The 16,326-nt window shown below is 41.9% G+C and overlaps 1 pseudogene; it reads left to right on the top strand.

The window, feature by feature from the left end:
- Positions 1-833: 833 nt before the first annotated feature.
- Positions 834-16,326, top strand: part of LOC129667211 (uncharacterized protein C2orf78 homolog) — a 27,876-nt pseudogene continuing 12,383 nt past the window's right edge.

Raw genomic sequence — 16,326 nt, 5'->3', positions numbered from 1 at the left:
CCTTAATCATCATTATTTGAGGACAGAGTTCTTCCTGCTATTTCATGAGATGAAATACAGGCTTTCATATATACAATCTAGGACCACATATGAGAAAAAAAAAAACATATCAGGATGACTAATTCTCTAAGGTGAATTTATTAGAATAAAATGATTACCTCATACATAAATTTAATGTTTTATTGTGTGTGTGTGTGTGTGTGTTTCTTCTATATGTTTTCATTGGCAACACACGTGTGCAGTGCCCACGCAGGGCAAAAGGGGACATCAGAAGGAAGATTGAAAACCTTGAGGGTGCCAGGAATTTAGCCCAGGGACTCTGCAAGAACAGCAAGTGTTCTTATCTGCTGACCCATCTCACCAGGATGGAGTTAGATGCAGATTACTGCAAATAACATAATTTCTTTTTTTTTTTTGACAATTAAAAATAATTTCCTCTCTACATATATCACATTGGCGTAGTTGCCTGATATTGGACCATGTTCCCCTAGTGGGCAGCCATGTCTGGCCTCAGTGGAAAAGAATAAGCTTAGTTCTAATGCAAAATGAAGTGGCAGGGTAGGAAAGCAGGTTAGGGGGCCTCCCTTCCCTGAGAAGAAGAGAAGGGAGAAATGGTAAAAGAGGATGGGAAGGAGGGACTGGTAGTAGAGAAGGGAAGGGGCTGTGATCCATGTGTAAAGTGAATAAAAAAAAAGCTGAGTGGGGCTAGAGAGATGACACAGCAGGTAAGAGCACTGGTTGTTCTTCCACATGTTCAGAGTTCAATTCCCAGCAACCACATAGTAATAAGATCTGATCCCACATGGATTAAGAAAGCACACTCACTCTGGAAGATGCCTGAAGGCCCCAGGATCATCCAGCCCTGCAGGTCCCAGAGAACAGCCATGTTAAAGCCCACCAAGACTTTCTCCTGCTTGCTAGGGGACACAGCCAACAGAGGTGAGCTGCACCCTGGCCCCCTAAGTCCCAGTCCATAACCTTCCCTCTAGACGAGGCCTGCTAGCCACAGGATCATCAGGCCGGGGTCCCCAGGAACAGCCAGGTTAGATCCTACCCAGCCTTTCTCCTGCCCACCTGGTACTCAGCCAGGAGAAGAATATCCCTGCCTGCAGGTCCTCAGGAACACCCAGCCAGCAGAAGTGAGCAGCTTCCTAGTCCCTAAGCTCTACTATCAGGCCCAAGGATAGAAGGATCTGGAGGGGATAGGAACTCCACAAGAAAACCAACATAACCAACTAACCAGAGCCCAGAGGGAATTGCAGAGACTAAAGGACCAACCAAGGTCCATGCAAGGACTAGACCCAGGCCTCCTACATAGATGTAGCCTATGGGCAGCTCCAGCTTCATATGGATTTTGCTAGTAAGGGGATTGGGGGTTGTTTCTGACATGGACTCCACTGGCTGATTTTTGGTCACTTCCCCCTGATGGAGCTGCCTCACCAGGCCAGACGGGAAGAGGATGTACTTATTCCTGGTATGAATTGATGTGATTGGGTGGGTCGGTAGGAAATGCCCCCCCTTTTTGAGGAGTAAGGTAGGAGAATAAAGGGGAAAAAAACAGTAAAATAAATTAAAAATAAATAATTTTTTAAGAACTGAAAAGCTTCTATAAGGCAAAGAACACTGTCAATAAAAAAAAAAATGGCAGCCCACAGGTTTGAAAGTGATCTTTAATAACCCTACATATGACAAAGGAATGATATCCAAAATATACAAAACTCAAAAAAATGAAAAGACCCAAGATGGTGGTGCCAATTTCTGATCAGCAGGGCAGCACTGATTGCACAGCAACCAACAAACCAATCTGTACCAATCTGTGGAACCCAAAACGCCAGAGACTGTGTGTCCCAGCTGAGAGGAAACACCCCAGTGAGGGAAACATTGGTTCCAACCTTAAGTCATCCAGCTAATCTCCAGAGAAGTTCCTGGGTTCCAAAAGGCTCAGGGTCTCCAGTATCTAACCACAAGCCTGCATGCTGTGCTCAAGGGCCAGTGATTCCTTCTGGGTACTGGGGCACAAAGCAGCAACTTCAGGCCTCCTGATGCCTGGAGCCAGAGGAATAGCCCCAGATGCTGCTCCAAAGCTCAACCTGTCTCCCTAGGGAGACCAACCAAACCTCTGGGCTCGCTGGTTCTTCAAGATGGCTTCACAAAGCAAACACAGTGTCTGGGCACATTGTCTGGGCAGTTGCAGCTCATTAATCTCAATACAAGAAAGCCAGTGGTGGAACATCTGTCTCTGGGACTTCCCCTGGTGAGAGGAGAGCCCCTGACTCCTGAGGAGCCTGGTTAGTCCACATGATCATACAGCTGAGAAGAGCCTCAGCAAACCACCCCCATTAGGAGACCATACCCACCAATCTAAGGAGGGCCCCTGCAGGAATATCCAGCTTCCTGCCCAGGGCTTTTCTCTCTCTCTCTCTCTCTTTCTCTCTCTCTCTCTCTCTCTCTCTCTCTCTCTCACACACACACACACACACATACACACACACACACACACACACACACACACCAGCAGGCACCAGAAACTAATGCAGCCAATGCTAGAGACAACAAGATAGGTAAATGCAGGCTTAAAAACACAATCAACAAAAGCCAAAGCATTATGACATCTCCAGAACCCATTTTTCCAAAGGCAAGCATCCCTGGATACCCTAATACAACTGAAATGCAAGAAAATGACCTTAAGTCTATGCTTAGAAGATAATAATGGAGGAAACAAAATCCATAAATACAGGAAGGTACAGTAAAACAGATTGTGACCTTTAGAGAGGAAATAAAGCACTGAAAGAAACAGAAGAAAGTTCAAACAAACAGGTGAAAGAATTGAATGAAAGGCAGAAAAATACAGACAAACAGGATAAGGAAATCAACAAAACAGTTCAAGATCTGAAGATAGAAATGGAAACATTAAAGAAAGCACAAACTGAAGAAATCCTGGATAGGCAGTGTTATTATTTTTTTTGAAATGATGCACAAAACAGATATTATATGAAAGAGGCTTATTGGATGGAGATGGAGACAGAAAGACATGGTAGGGGGAGAGAAGGGGGATCCCTGACAGAGAAAGGGGAGAGAGCAGGAGAGAGAGAGAGCAAGAGAGAGAAGAGGAGGTGTCCTTTTATCCAGGGCCCCTGTGGGCAGTGACCAATGATGATATCACAGGTACCTAAGCAACCTGGGAGTAGGCTAATGCATCAACTTGTGAACTAACAGGGAGAACTTAGGGAAGAAAACAGGAACTACAGAGGTAAGCATCTCCAACAGACTATAAGAGATTAAGGAAAGAATCTCAGGTATATAAGAAATTAATGCATCTATCAAAGAAATTTTAATCAAAAAAATTTCTGACACACAACATCTAAGAAATCAAGGACACCATAAAAAGACAAAATTTAAGAATAATAGGAATAGAGGAAAAAGAAGATTCCCATCCACAATACCCAGAAAATATTTTCAGCAAAATCATAGAAGAAAATTTCCTAAATTTAAAGAAAGCGATATCTATAAGCATACAAGAGGTCTACAGCATACCTAACAGATTAGACCAGAAAAGAAAATCCTCCTGCCACATAATAATCAAAACACTAAATATACATAACAAAGAAAAATATTAAAAGCTGCAAGGGGAAAAGGCCAAGTAACATATAATGGCAAACCCATCAGAATCATACCTGAATTCTCAACAGAGACTATGAAAGCCACAAGGGCCTGGGCAGATATCATGCAAATCCTATGAGAACACAGATGTCAGCCCAGACTACTATACCTAGCAAAACTCTCTATCATCATAGATGGAGAAAACAAGATATTCCGCGACAAAAGCAAATTTAAACAGTATCTATCCACAAATCCGGCCTTACAGAAGATGCTAGAAGGAAAAACCCAACCCAAGAAGGCTAACTACACCCAGGAAAACACAGGAAATAAATAACTGTACTACAGCAAAACTAAAAGTAGGCAAGCACACACAGAGAACTTCAGACCAATCTCTCTTATGAACATCAACACAAAAATACCCAATAAAATACTCACAAACTGAATCCAAGAACATATCAAATATATCATTCACCATGACCAAGTAGGCTTCATACCAGGCAGGCAGGGGTGGTTCAATATACAGTAATCCATCAATGTAATCCACCATATAAACAAACTGAAAGAAAAAACCACATGATCATCTCCTTAGATGACGAAAAAGCATCTGAAAAAATCCAACACTCATTCATATTTGAAGTCTTGGAGAGATGGGGGATACAAAGCACATACTTAAACATAGTAATGGCAATATACAGCAAGTTGATAGCCAACATCAAACTAAACAAAGGAAACTGAAATCAATTGCACAGAAATCGAAGAAAAGACAAGGTTACCCACTCTCTCTGTATCTCTTCAATATAGTACTTCAAGTCTAAGCCAAAGCAATAAGACAACTAAAGGAAATCAAGAAGATACAAATTGTAAAAGAAGAAGTCAAAGTGTCACTATTCACAGATGATATGATAGTATGGATAAGTGGCCCCAAAAATTCTAACAGGAAACTCTTACAGCTGATAAACACCTTCAGCAAAGTCGCTGATTACAAAATTAACTCAAAAAAAAATCAGTAGCTCTTCTGTATATGAAAGACAAAGGGGCTGAGGAAGAAATTAAGGAAACAACACCCCCTTCACAATAGCCACAAAAGAAAAACCAAAGTACCTTGGTGTTACCCTAATCAAGCAAGTGAAAAAGCTGTATGGAAAAAAAAAAAAACTTTAAATCTCTGGAGAAAGAAATTAAAGAAGATATCAGAAGAGGGAAAGACCTACCATGCTTGTGGATCAGTAGATCAACATAGTAAAAATGGCGATCTTATCAAAAGCAATCTATAGAGTCAATACAATTCTCATCAAAATACCAACACAATTTTTATAGCAATTTATTCAGTTTGTATCCCCCCTCCCTTGTCCTCTCCCAATCCCACCTTCCCTCCCTCATCTAACTCCCATGTCCCTCCCCCAGTCCAATGATAGGGGAGAGGTCCTCCTCCCTTTCTATCTAAACCTAGCCTATCAGGTCTCATCAGGACTGGCTGCATTGTCTTCCTCTGTGTCCTGGTAAAGCTGCCCCCACCCTCAGGGGGAAGGTGATCAAAGAGCCAGCCACAAGTTCATGTCAGAGACAGCCCCTGTTCCCCTTTCTAGGGAATGCACCTGGAGACTGAGCTTCGATGGGCTACATCTGTGCAGGGGTTCTAGGTGATCTCCATGTACAGTCTTTGACTGGAGTCAGTCACAAAAAAGATCTCTGGGCCCAGATTTTTTGGTTCCAAAACCAATCTACAGATTCAATGCAATTCCCATCAAAATACCAACACAATTCTTTACAGATTTTAAATGAAAAATTCTCAACTTCATATGGAATAACAAGAAACTCAGAATCTCTAAAACAAGTCTCTGTAATAAAAAAGATCTTCTGGAAGTATCTCCATCCCTGATCTCAAGCTGTACTATAGAGCAACAGTAGTAAAAAAATAAAAATAAAAAACACTGTATGGTACTGGCATAGAAACAGACTGGTAGATCAATGGAACCAAATAGAAGACCCAGAAATAAACCCACACACTTATAGACACCTGATTTTTGACAAAGATGCCAAAATCATACAATGGAAAAAAGATAGCATCATCAACTATGGTGCTGGTCTAACTGGATGTCTACATGTAGAAAATGCAAATAGATCCATACTTATCACCCTGCATAAAACTAAAGTCCAAGTGGATCAAAGACCTCAACATAAAACTAGACACACTAAACCGCTTAGAAGAAAAAGTGGGTAAGAGCTTTGAACTCATTGGCACAGGAGACAACTTCCTGAACAGAACACCAATAGCACAGGCTCTAAGAGCAACAATCAATAAATGGGACTTCATAAAACTCAAAAGCTTCTGTAAAGCAAAGGACACTGTCGTCAGAACAAAACAACTGCCTACAGATTGGGAAAGGATCTTCACCAACCCTATATCTGACAGAGGACTAATATCCAGTATATATAAAGAACTCAAGAAGTTAAACAGCAACAGATCAAGTAATTCAATTAAAAAATGGAGTACAGAGCTAAACAGAATTCTCAAAAGAGGAATATCGAATGGCAGAGAAACACTTAAAGAAATGTTCAACTATCTTAGTCATAAGGGAAATGCAAATCAAAACGACCCTAAGAAGAGGGACTGCCTCTGACATAATCTGATTGGCCTGCTCGTTGATCACTTCCCCCTGAGGGGGGAGCAGCCTTACCAGGCCACAGTAGAGGACAATGCAGCCACTTTTGATGAGAACTGATAGACTAAGATCAGAAAGAAGAGGAGAACCTCCCCTATCAGTGGACTTGGGGAGTGGCATGCATGCAGAAAGGGGAGGGAGGGTGGGATCGGGAGGGGAGGAGGGAGGGGCTTATGGGGGGATACAAAATGAATAAAGTGTAATTAATAAAAAATTTAAAAAAAAAACAACCCTAAGATTTCACCTTACACCCATCACAATGGCTAAGATCAAAACTCAAGTGACTACACATGCTGGAGAGGTTGTGGAGAAAGGGGAACCCTCCTCCACTGCTGGTGGGAATGTAAACTTGTACAACCACTCTGGAAAGCAATCTGGCGCTTCCTCAGACAACTAGGAATAGAGCTTCCTCAAGATCCAGCTATACCACTCCTAGGCTTATACCCAAAAGAGGCTCAAGTACACAATAAGGACATTTCCTCAACCATGTTTATAGAAGCTTTATTTGTAATAGCCAGAAGCTGGAAACAGCCCAGATGCCCCTCGGTGGAGGAATGGATGCACAAATTGTGATACATCTACACAATGGAATATTACTCAGCAATAAAAAACAAGGAAATCATGAAATTTGCAGTTAAATGGTGGGAACTGAAAAAGATCATCCTGAGTGAGCTATCCCAGAAGCAGAAAGATGCACACAGTATATACTCACTCATATAGACATATAATATAGGATAAACCTACTAAAATCTGTACACCTAAAGAAACTAATCAAGAGGGAAGACTCTCGCTAAAATGCTCAGTCCCTATCCAGAAAGGCAAAGAGAATGGACATCAGAAGAAGGAGAAAAGAGGGAACAAATCAGGAGCCTGACACAGAGGACCTCTGAAAGGCTCTGCCCTGCAGACTATCAATGCAGATGCTGAGACTTAGGGGCAACCTTTGGGCAGAGTGCAGGGAATCTTACAAGAGAAGTGGGAAACAGTAAGATCTGGAGAGGACAGGAACTCCACAAGGAGAGCAACAGAACCAAAAAAAATCTGAGCACAGGGGTCTTTCCTGAGACTGATATTCCAACCAAGGACCATGCATGGAGATAACCTAAAACCCCTGCACAGATGTAGCCCATGGCAGTTCTGTATCCAAGTGGGTTCCATTGTAATAGGAACAGGGACTGTCTCTGACATGAGCTGATTGGCCTGCTCTTTAATTACCTCCCCCTGAGGGGGAAGCAGCATTACCAGGCCACAGAAGATGACAATGCAGCAACTCCTGATGAGACCTAATTGACTAGGATCAGAAGGAAGGAAAAGAAGACCTCCCCTACCAGTGGACTTGGGGAGGGGCATGCATGGAGAAGAAGGAGGAAGGAAGGGATTGGGAGGGGAGGAGAGAGGGAACTACAGGGGGATACAAAGTAAATATAGTGTAATTAATAAAAATATAAATATATAAATAAATAACGTGGAGTATAGAAATAAACAGAGAATTCTCAACATAGGAATATTGGATGGCAGAGAAACATTTAAAGAAATGCTCAACATCCTTTGGGTTATGGTAAATGCCAGTCAAAACGACTCTGAGATTCCATCTTACACCCATCAGAATGGTTAAGATCAAAAACTCAGGTGACAGCACATGCTGGCGAATATGTGAAGAGGGAAATACTCCTCCATTGTTGATGGGAGTGCAAACTTGTACAACTTTGGAAATCAATCTTGTGCTTTCTCAGAAAATTGGGAACAGCTTTACCTCAAGACCCACCTATACCCCCTCCCCGGCATATTCCCAAAAGATGTTCTACCATACAACAAGGACATTTGCTCAGCCATGTTCATTGCAGCTTTATTTGTAATAGCCAGAAACTGGAAACATCATTTCATTTTCTTTATGGCTGAAAATATCTCCCTCTATGTACATCACGTTTTCCTCACCCATAACAGTGTTGATGGACACCAAACTTGGTTCAATCAACAGTGATGGGCAAGCATCTCTCTGAACACGTTGAGTTCTTAGGAATGGTACACTTGCACCATGTGGTAGGCTAGGTTTTGGCTTTTGGGGAATCCTCCATACTGACATCCAAACAGACTGGCATTCTTCACATCTCCACAAGCAGTGCATAGAACAGGAAGGAATCCCTCAGTGGTGTTTGTCATTACTTTTCTGGTTGACTCTTGGAATTCAACTGATTTGATTTCTCTGATTCCTCCTGAATCCAAACATTTTTATGTGTTTGTGCTCAGTTTGTATCAAATATTTGAGGACTGTCTATTTATTTTCCCTTTACACATTGTGTTGCCTTGTGTCCTATAATTTAGATATTTTAGCTAATTGTAAGCAATCTACATAATATTCCTCTGTCTGCAGTATCAATAGCAAAGATTCCCTCCTTCTCTATGCCATACCCTCAAGTAACTGCTTTCTTTGTTGGGAAGCACCCATTTATTTTCCTGAGAAAGCTTTTGTCAACTACTGCCAATATGACTTGAGGGATTGAAGTCCTATCAGTACTGGCCTATCCCTGTTCCTTCAACTCTAAGTGCAATCTGTGCTAGAACAGTTTCAGAGTTTGTTACACAGAGGGATCTGATGCATAGAGTGTTTATGTTACACAGGACACGGGTATTTTTTTAAAGTATATTTTTTACTTAATTTTAATTTCTAAGATGGGTCTCTCTGCATAGCCCTATCTGTCCTGTAACTAACTACGTGGACCAGCCAATCTTGCACCACAGATGCACCACCATCATACACAAGTGGTCCCTTATAAAACCTATACTTAGAAGTCCCCTCCTTTCAGTTCATGCTCCACTTCCTATATTCTCTAGCACCTAGAAAGATCATGTACTTCCAGGGCCCAGGGTTCCAAACTGAGTAATGGATAGGAGTAGATAAGGGTTTAGTTGCACTACGGCAGATAACTGAGCTGTGGATGCATGGTATACAATTCATGGCATCCAGGTCTTTGGTGTTCCATGCATGAAATGAAAGCAGCTAAACAGGTGTGTAATGTATCTCCCCAGTATTGTTTCAGTGCTTCTTTAAGCTGGGGGAAGAGCTTTGTGTGCTTTACAATTTAGTTTTTCTGTCCCTAAGAGTTGTATCTGCTTCTGAGTCTCATTAAGTCTCCCTCTTCATGCACAAAGAAAAAAAATGCAGTATATACAAAGCTGTTGCTCAACACATAGAGATGGCCCTGCTTCCTCGGTCTTCACTTCACTGTCCCCTCTTCATTGGTTACCACCTTACAGCCCCAACGTGCATGCTGCTCAGAAGTGCTCAGCACTGCCAGGAACTTTTTGGACTTCCATGACAATAACAGACCACCAGGATCAACATAGACACTAAAACCCTATACCACTCTTAGGGTCCTTGTTGAATTAACTTCCTTCCTAAGACTACCATGAATACAGGCCTATCCATATCTGGGAACTGAACATCATAGGCTACCCACAATTCACTCTTCCATCAATAATTCTATCTTCTGTTATATTTCCAGTCCCTGCTATAAATGGGAACCTCAGAGAGAACAATACAAAGAATCAACAAAACTAAAAGCTGGTTTCTTGAAAATGTCAACAAGATAGAAAAGCCCTTAGCCAAACTTACAAAAAAGCAGAGAGATAATATACAAATTTTAAAAATCAGAAATGAAAAGGTGGACATAATAACAGACACTGAGGAAATCCAAAGAATCATTAAGTCTTACTTCAAAAGCCTGTACTCCATAAAATTGAAAAATCAAAACAAAATGGATGATTTTCTTGATATATGCCACTTACCAAAGTTAAATCAAGATTGGTTAACAATCTAAATAATCCTATAATATCTAAGAAAATAGAAGCAGTCATTAAAGGTACTCTAAGAAAAAAAATACCAGGGCCAGATGGGTTCAATACAGAATTCTACCAAACTTTCAATGAAGAGCTAATACCAATATACCTCAAACTATTTCATAAAATAAAAACAGAGAAACATTGCCAAACTCATTCTATGAGGGCACAGTCACCTTGAGACCTAAACCACACAAAGATTGAACCAAGAAAGATAATTTCAGACCACTTTCCCTCATATTGATGCAAATATATTCAATAAAATACTCGCAAACCAACTCCAATAACACATGAAAACATCATCCACTATGACCAAGTAGGCTTCATCCCAGGGATGCAGGGATGTTTCAAGATCAGCATAGAATAGAAAAAAGGCAGAGCCTTGAGAAGCTGTCTACCTCTAAACACGTCTGTTCTAGGACACAGTTATCAGGAAATGTAAAGCTATGAGGGAAAGACAAGGCATGGCAAGGAAGGATGGTGTTTAGATTGGAGCAAAGGGTGAACCAGATCAACTAAGAATCCCATGTCCACACAGAAAGAACAGGCAGCTCATCAACTGAGTATCACCCTATGAAGTACCAATAAGCAACCTAAACACCTGCAATTGAGATGTGTGAGTGAACATCAGTCTTAGACTCTCGAGTCTAAGAAATAATACTACACCCCACAGGAAGATAGAAAACATCAGTCTCATCATGTTCTCTTGCTTCCTACAGAAAATTTCCAAACCATACCTTTCTTTGGGACTGAAAGTGCTCTTCAGCCATCTCTGCCTGTGCTGAGCAACTCCAGACCCTTGGCAGGAAGGGAGACTTCCCCAGGGTCTCCACCCCAGCTTGTAGTTCAGCAGGGCTCCTGCCATCAGTCTCCAACACTTCTCTCTGGCACAACCATGCTGACAGTGTTGACTGACCAGGGCCAGATCTCAACCTCAGCACTCTTCTATCTAGGTGCTCTCAAGCAGGATCTCACAGTAAGCACAGATGGGAGGGCAGCTGTTCTCCAGGACTTCACTGTGACTATTACTGACCAGGACACCACATTCCCCTCACTGTCTTAGATTCCAATGCCATAGTCCTTTTCTATCCAACACTGTATGCCATGCCACACCACCACTGATGCCAAATCAAGGATACAGCCTGACAACTTCTTACCAGGAGGGTAGCCAGGGCTATTACTATGACTACAACAGCTGGGCCTGCAGGCCTTTAGTTCTGTGCCCTATCCTGGGAGTCAGGCCTTTGGCAAACAGAAACAGTGATAAAAGAGATTCAGCCAATAAATGTCCAAATACTCTCCACCTCTGCCATGTCACTCTCTTGTTCCATATCTGCTAACACTATGCCAGATACTAGTCTTCAAGGTGAGTAAAGAGCCAGGAGGGGAAAGAGTAGGAACAGCACTCCACAAAGACTCAGCTCTACCATTCAGGGAGAATGTGAGTCCTGACAGGTCAGTTCAGTTCTGCCTTTCCATTCCAATCATCAAACTCTATAAAGACAGAGAACGGAAGGCCATGGTGGTTACCATCCATCCTACATTAAGTGATGCCCATAGAGCTCATCACAGTCACACAAGTACCCACCCAAGCTTTTCAGTCCCATGCACTAACAAACTACAATCAAATCCTTCCTCATTGATTGCTATGGGCTCTAGAAGACACCAAGGACTTTTGTTTTGGTAACAATTTTCCATAAGTGGAAATCCTCTTCCAGAGCAGTGCAACTCAGAATCTGTCCTGAAGGAAGTACTCCTTCAAGTTCCAAGCACATTTCATGGCATTCTCTCACCTTTAAAATTGTAGAGACAGTGTTAGGTCCACCTCATGTACCATTGATAAGCTTGCCAAAACTGATTCTTTTTTTTCTTTCTTTTTTTTTTTTTTATTACTTACAATTTATTCATTTTGTATCCCAGCTGTAGCCCCCTCCCTTGTCCTCTCCTAATCCCAGCCTCCCTCCCTCATCTCCTCCTATGTCCCTCCCAAGTCCACTGACGGGGCGGTCCTCCTCCACTTCCATCTGATCCTAGCCTATCAGTTCTCATCAGGACTGGCTTCATTGTCTTCCTTTGTGTCCTGGTAAGGCTGCTCCTCTCTAAGGAATAGGTAATCAAAGAGCCAGCCACCGAGTTCATGTCAGAGACAGCCCCTGTTCACCTTACTAGGGTACCCACTTGGACATGGAGCTGCTATGGGCTACATTTGTGCAGGGGTTCTGGGTTATCTTCATGCATGGTCCTTGGTTGGAATATGAGTCTCAGAAAAGACTCCTGGGCCCAGATTTTTGGTTCTTTTGCTCTCCTTGTGGAGCTCCTGTCCCCTCCAGATCTTTCATCTCCCCCTTCTTTCATGAGATTCCCTGCACTCTGCCCAAAGTTTGGCTATGAGTCTCAGCATCTACTTTAATACTGTGCTGGGTAGAGTCTTTCAGAGGCTCTCTGTGGTAGGCTCCTGTCCTCTTCCCTGTTTTCTCCCTCTTCCAGTGTCCATCTCGTTTGCCTTTCTTTTTTTTCAGCTCTTTTTTTTTATTTTTCTTTTTAGTTACAATTTGTTAACTCTGTGTCCCAGCTGTATCCCACTCCCTCATTCCCTCCCCCTCCCCAACTCCCTCCCTGGTCTCCTCCCTGCCCCTTTCCAAGTCCACTGATAGGGGAGGACCTCCTCCCCTTTCATTTGACCCTGTTTTATCAGGTATCTTCAAGGCTGGCTGCAAAGTCCTCTGTGGCCTAACAGGACTGCTCCTCCCCTGGGGGTGGGGGAGATCAAAGAGCCTGCCCTTGAGATCCTGTTAGAAATAGTCCTTGTTCCCCTTGCTTTGGAAAACTACTTGGTTACTGAGCTACCACGGGCCACATCCGAGCAGAAGTTCTATGTTATATCCATAGATTGTCCTTGGTTGAGTGTCAGTGTCAGAAAAGGCCCTGTGCCCAGATATATTTGGTTCTTGTAGAGCTCCTATCCTTTCCATATCATACTAACTCCCCTTCTTTCATATGATTCCCTGCACTCTGCCATGGTTTGGTTATGAGTCTTAGTGTCTGCTTTGAAACACTGCTAGGTAGAGTCTTTCAGATGTCTTTTGCGGTAGACTCCTGTCATACATTCAATACACATCCCATTTGTCTTTCTAAATGAGGATTGATCATCTTCACCCATGTCCACTTACTTGATTATCTTCTTTATGTGTGTAGATTTTATTATGTTTATCATATCTTGTAGGTCTATATAAGTGAGTATATACCAAGTTTGTCTTTCTCCTTCTGGGATACTTCACTCAGAATGATCTTTTCTAGATCCCACCATTTGCCAGCAAATTTCATGATTTCCTCCCTTTTGATTGCTGAGTAGTATTCCATTGTGTAAAAATACCACAATTTCTGTATCAATTCCTCTGTTGATGGACATCTGGGTTGTTTCCAAGTTCTGGCTCTTACAAATAAATCTGCTACAAACATGGTTGAACAAATGTCCTTGTGTACTTGAGCAAATTTTGGGTATATACCTAGGAGTGGTATAGCTGGGTCTTGAGGTAGCACTACTCCTAATTGTCTGAGAAAGCGCCATTGCTGGTGGGAATGTAAACTGGTACAACCACTTTGGAAGTCGTTTGCCTTTCTAAATGAGGATTGATCATCTTACCCAGGGTCCTCCTTCTTGCTTAGCTTCGTTAGGTATACAGATTTTAGTATGTTTATCCTATATTATATGTCTAGTATCCACTTATAAGTGAATATATACCATGTCTGTCTTTCTGCTTCTTGGATATCTCACTCAGGATGATCTTTTGTTTTGTTTTGTTTTGTTTTGCTCTGCTTTGTTTTGTTTTTTACTCTGGTACTTCAGAGGTGACCCATGGCCAAGAACATAAGATCACGTAGTCATGCTCTCTACTGCAGAATTATACTCAAGCCCAAAGATCTATCTTATATAATTTTCATAGCACTTATAAGAAGTCTGTGAGACATGGGGTGGAGGAAGCTTCCATTGAGAAATGCTTGCCTTACAGGAGGATCCAACTGGGTTTAGATACCAACACCACATAAAAAGCCACGCCTCTGGGGGCATCTGAGTAATGCCATAAACTGAAAGAAGTTAGCAAAGTCAGTTAAGTTCTTGAAAATTATGGACCAGGTAAGCTGCCTAATAGCAAAGTTCCAAGGAAGTGACAGGCACTGTCTTGCCAGAGGCCAGTCATGCAGGAATGGACTTGAGCCAACCAAGTGAGCTTCCTGGAGGTGGACCACCATTTTTGCAAAATCTAAGATGGGTGTGTCCTGGAAAGCAAAGCCCCAGAGACTTCCTCTCTCTAGATTGCTTCTTGCTGCTGATTGCCTTCCCATGCTTGTCATTGTTGTATCCCTCATATATATATCTGGCATGGCATAGAAAAATCTTCACTGCCTGATAAACTAGGGTCAGATGGAAGAGGAGGAGGACCTCCCCTATCAGTGGACTTAAAGAGGGATAAGGAGGAGATGAGGAAGAGAGGGTGGGATTGGGAGGGAATGAGAGGGGCTACAGCTGGGATACAAAGTAAATAAACTATAATTAATATAAAAAATTAAAATTATAAAAAAAAATCTTCATTGCCTATGCTCTGATATAACTGCTTCGCTGTCACACAGATTCTTGCAGAATCAATATGAGAATGATTTTATAATGTTTGATAATGATTCCCAAATTGATTCAAGTAATTTGTCAACCCCTCCTGCACAATAGCAAAATCTGCTAGGAATTCCGTGATTTTTTTTTTTTTTACCTGTCACTGACACATGAACTTCACTAGGAAGAACAGACTTGAGACATATTTATGACCTAGGCATGCTTTCCCTCTAGTTCTAGAGATAAAGTCACAGGTCTTAGTATACACCATAATAAATAACCGTGAACAGAAAGTAGACAACTAACTGCAGAATTAAAGGAGGATGTAATTATCCTGAACTCACTATGAACTAAGATATAGCTGGAAAATGGTAAGTCAGTCTTAATGGAAAGACATGTAAACAATTATCTTGTTGTAACCCCTTGGACTCTGTCAGCCTTAAAACCTTGTCAACCTATATCATGAATAACTGTTACCTTGAACTTACAATGAGCCCATGTAATGGGCACAAAGCAGAAATATTTAGTAGAAAAAGATGCAATGTATTTTCCTGTTTTATCTTTGAATTCATCTGTTTTGGTGATTAATTATCTTTATAGGTATGAGGTGATCTTTCTTCTTATGTACAGAGCTTTTTGCTGAGAAGGAATATAAATTCAAAAATAAAGGCATTGAAGCCCCTTTACTTCATTGTGTGTGTGTTTGAGTGTTTGTGTGTAGTTTTTTCTTCTTTCTTCCTCTTTCCCACTGATTCACAGAGGGTTAATAAGTTCTAGCCAGCTACCTCTTTAGCAACAATAAAAAAAAGGGTCAAGAATTTTTCCTTCTGCCTTTGCCATTTTTAACAGCCTGCTGTCACCCAGTGGGAAGCATTAGTCAGAGAAAGCAGCCTGGCTGCCAGAAAGCAAGAGAACCTGAATAGTTTAGTCAGTAAGGTATCAGCCTTAAAGTCTGAAGGGTCAAGGTTCAAATCCCTGTGTCTTCTTTTTAAACTACCCATGGAGGCAATACCTACAAGCACCACACAAACACAAAGGAAGACAAAAACATCTGAGAAAACATGACATAACATGGTCAGCAAAAACAGAGCAGTTACCCCCTGTCTGCGAACAGAGCTGCTGTCAAGCAGAGCTCTGAGGACTTCCTTCCCCACTGCTTCAAGCACCTGAGCACTGTAGTGCTGGGAAGGGAGGGAAGCGTCTCACTTACCAGGCACTGACTTCTTCCTTGAGTCTTTTTCAGTGTTGGAAATGGAGATATCCCTGGGATGGCCACCTTCAAGCCAGACATTTGTTATCCTCCAGAACTCTGCAACACCTATACCCAGGTTTTCCAGATGAGGACACCACATGTCGATGGGGACAGGTCATTAGCAGCCCCCATCCACACTCCCTAAGAATTCCTAGCCTCGCCTCAAGCTCCAAGCCTGGAACAAAGAGAGGATAAAAACTTGAATGAGCTTTCACCACTTCTGGATGCCCATGAAGGAGAAAAAGAAAGAAAGAAAGAAAGAAAGAGAGAGAGAGAGAGAGAGAGAGAGAGAGAGAGAGAGAGAGAAAGAAAGAAAGAAAGAAAGAAAGAAAGAAAGAAAGAAAGAAAGAAAGAAAGAAAGAAAGAAA

The sequence above is a fragment of the Psammomys obesus genome, unplaced genomic scaffold (assembly GCF_907164565.1).
Source record: "Psammomys obesus unplaced genomic scaffold, mPsaObe1.curated_primary_1811, whole genome shotgun sequence".
In the NCBI taxonomy this organism is placed as follows: domain Eukaryota; kingdom Metazoa; phylum Chordata; class Mammalia; order Rodentia; family Muridae; genus Psammomys; species Psammomys obesus.
This window is presented reverse-complemented; position numbering and strand designations above follow the sequence as displayed.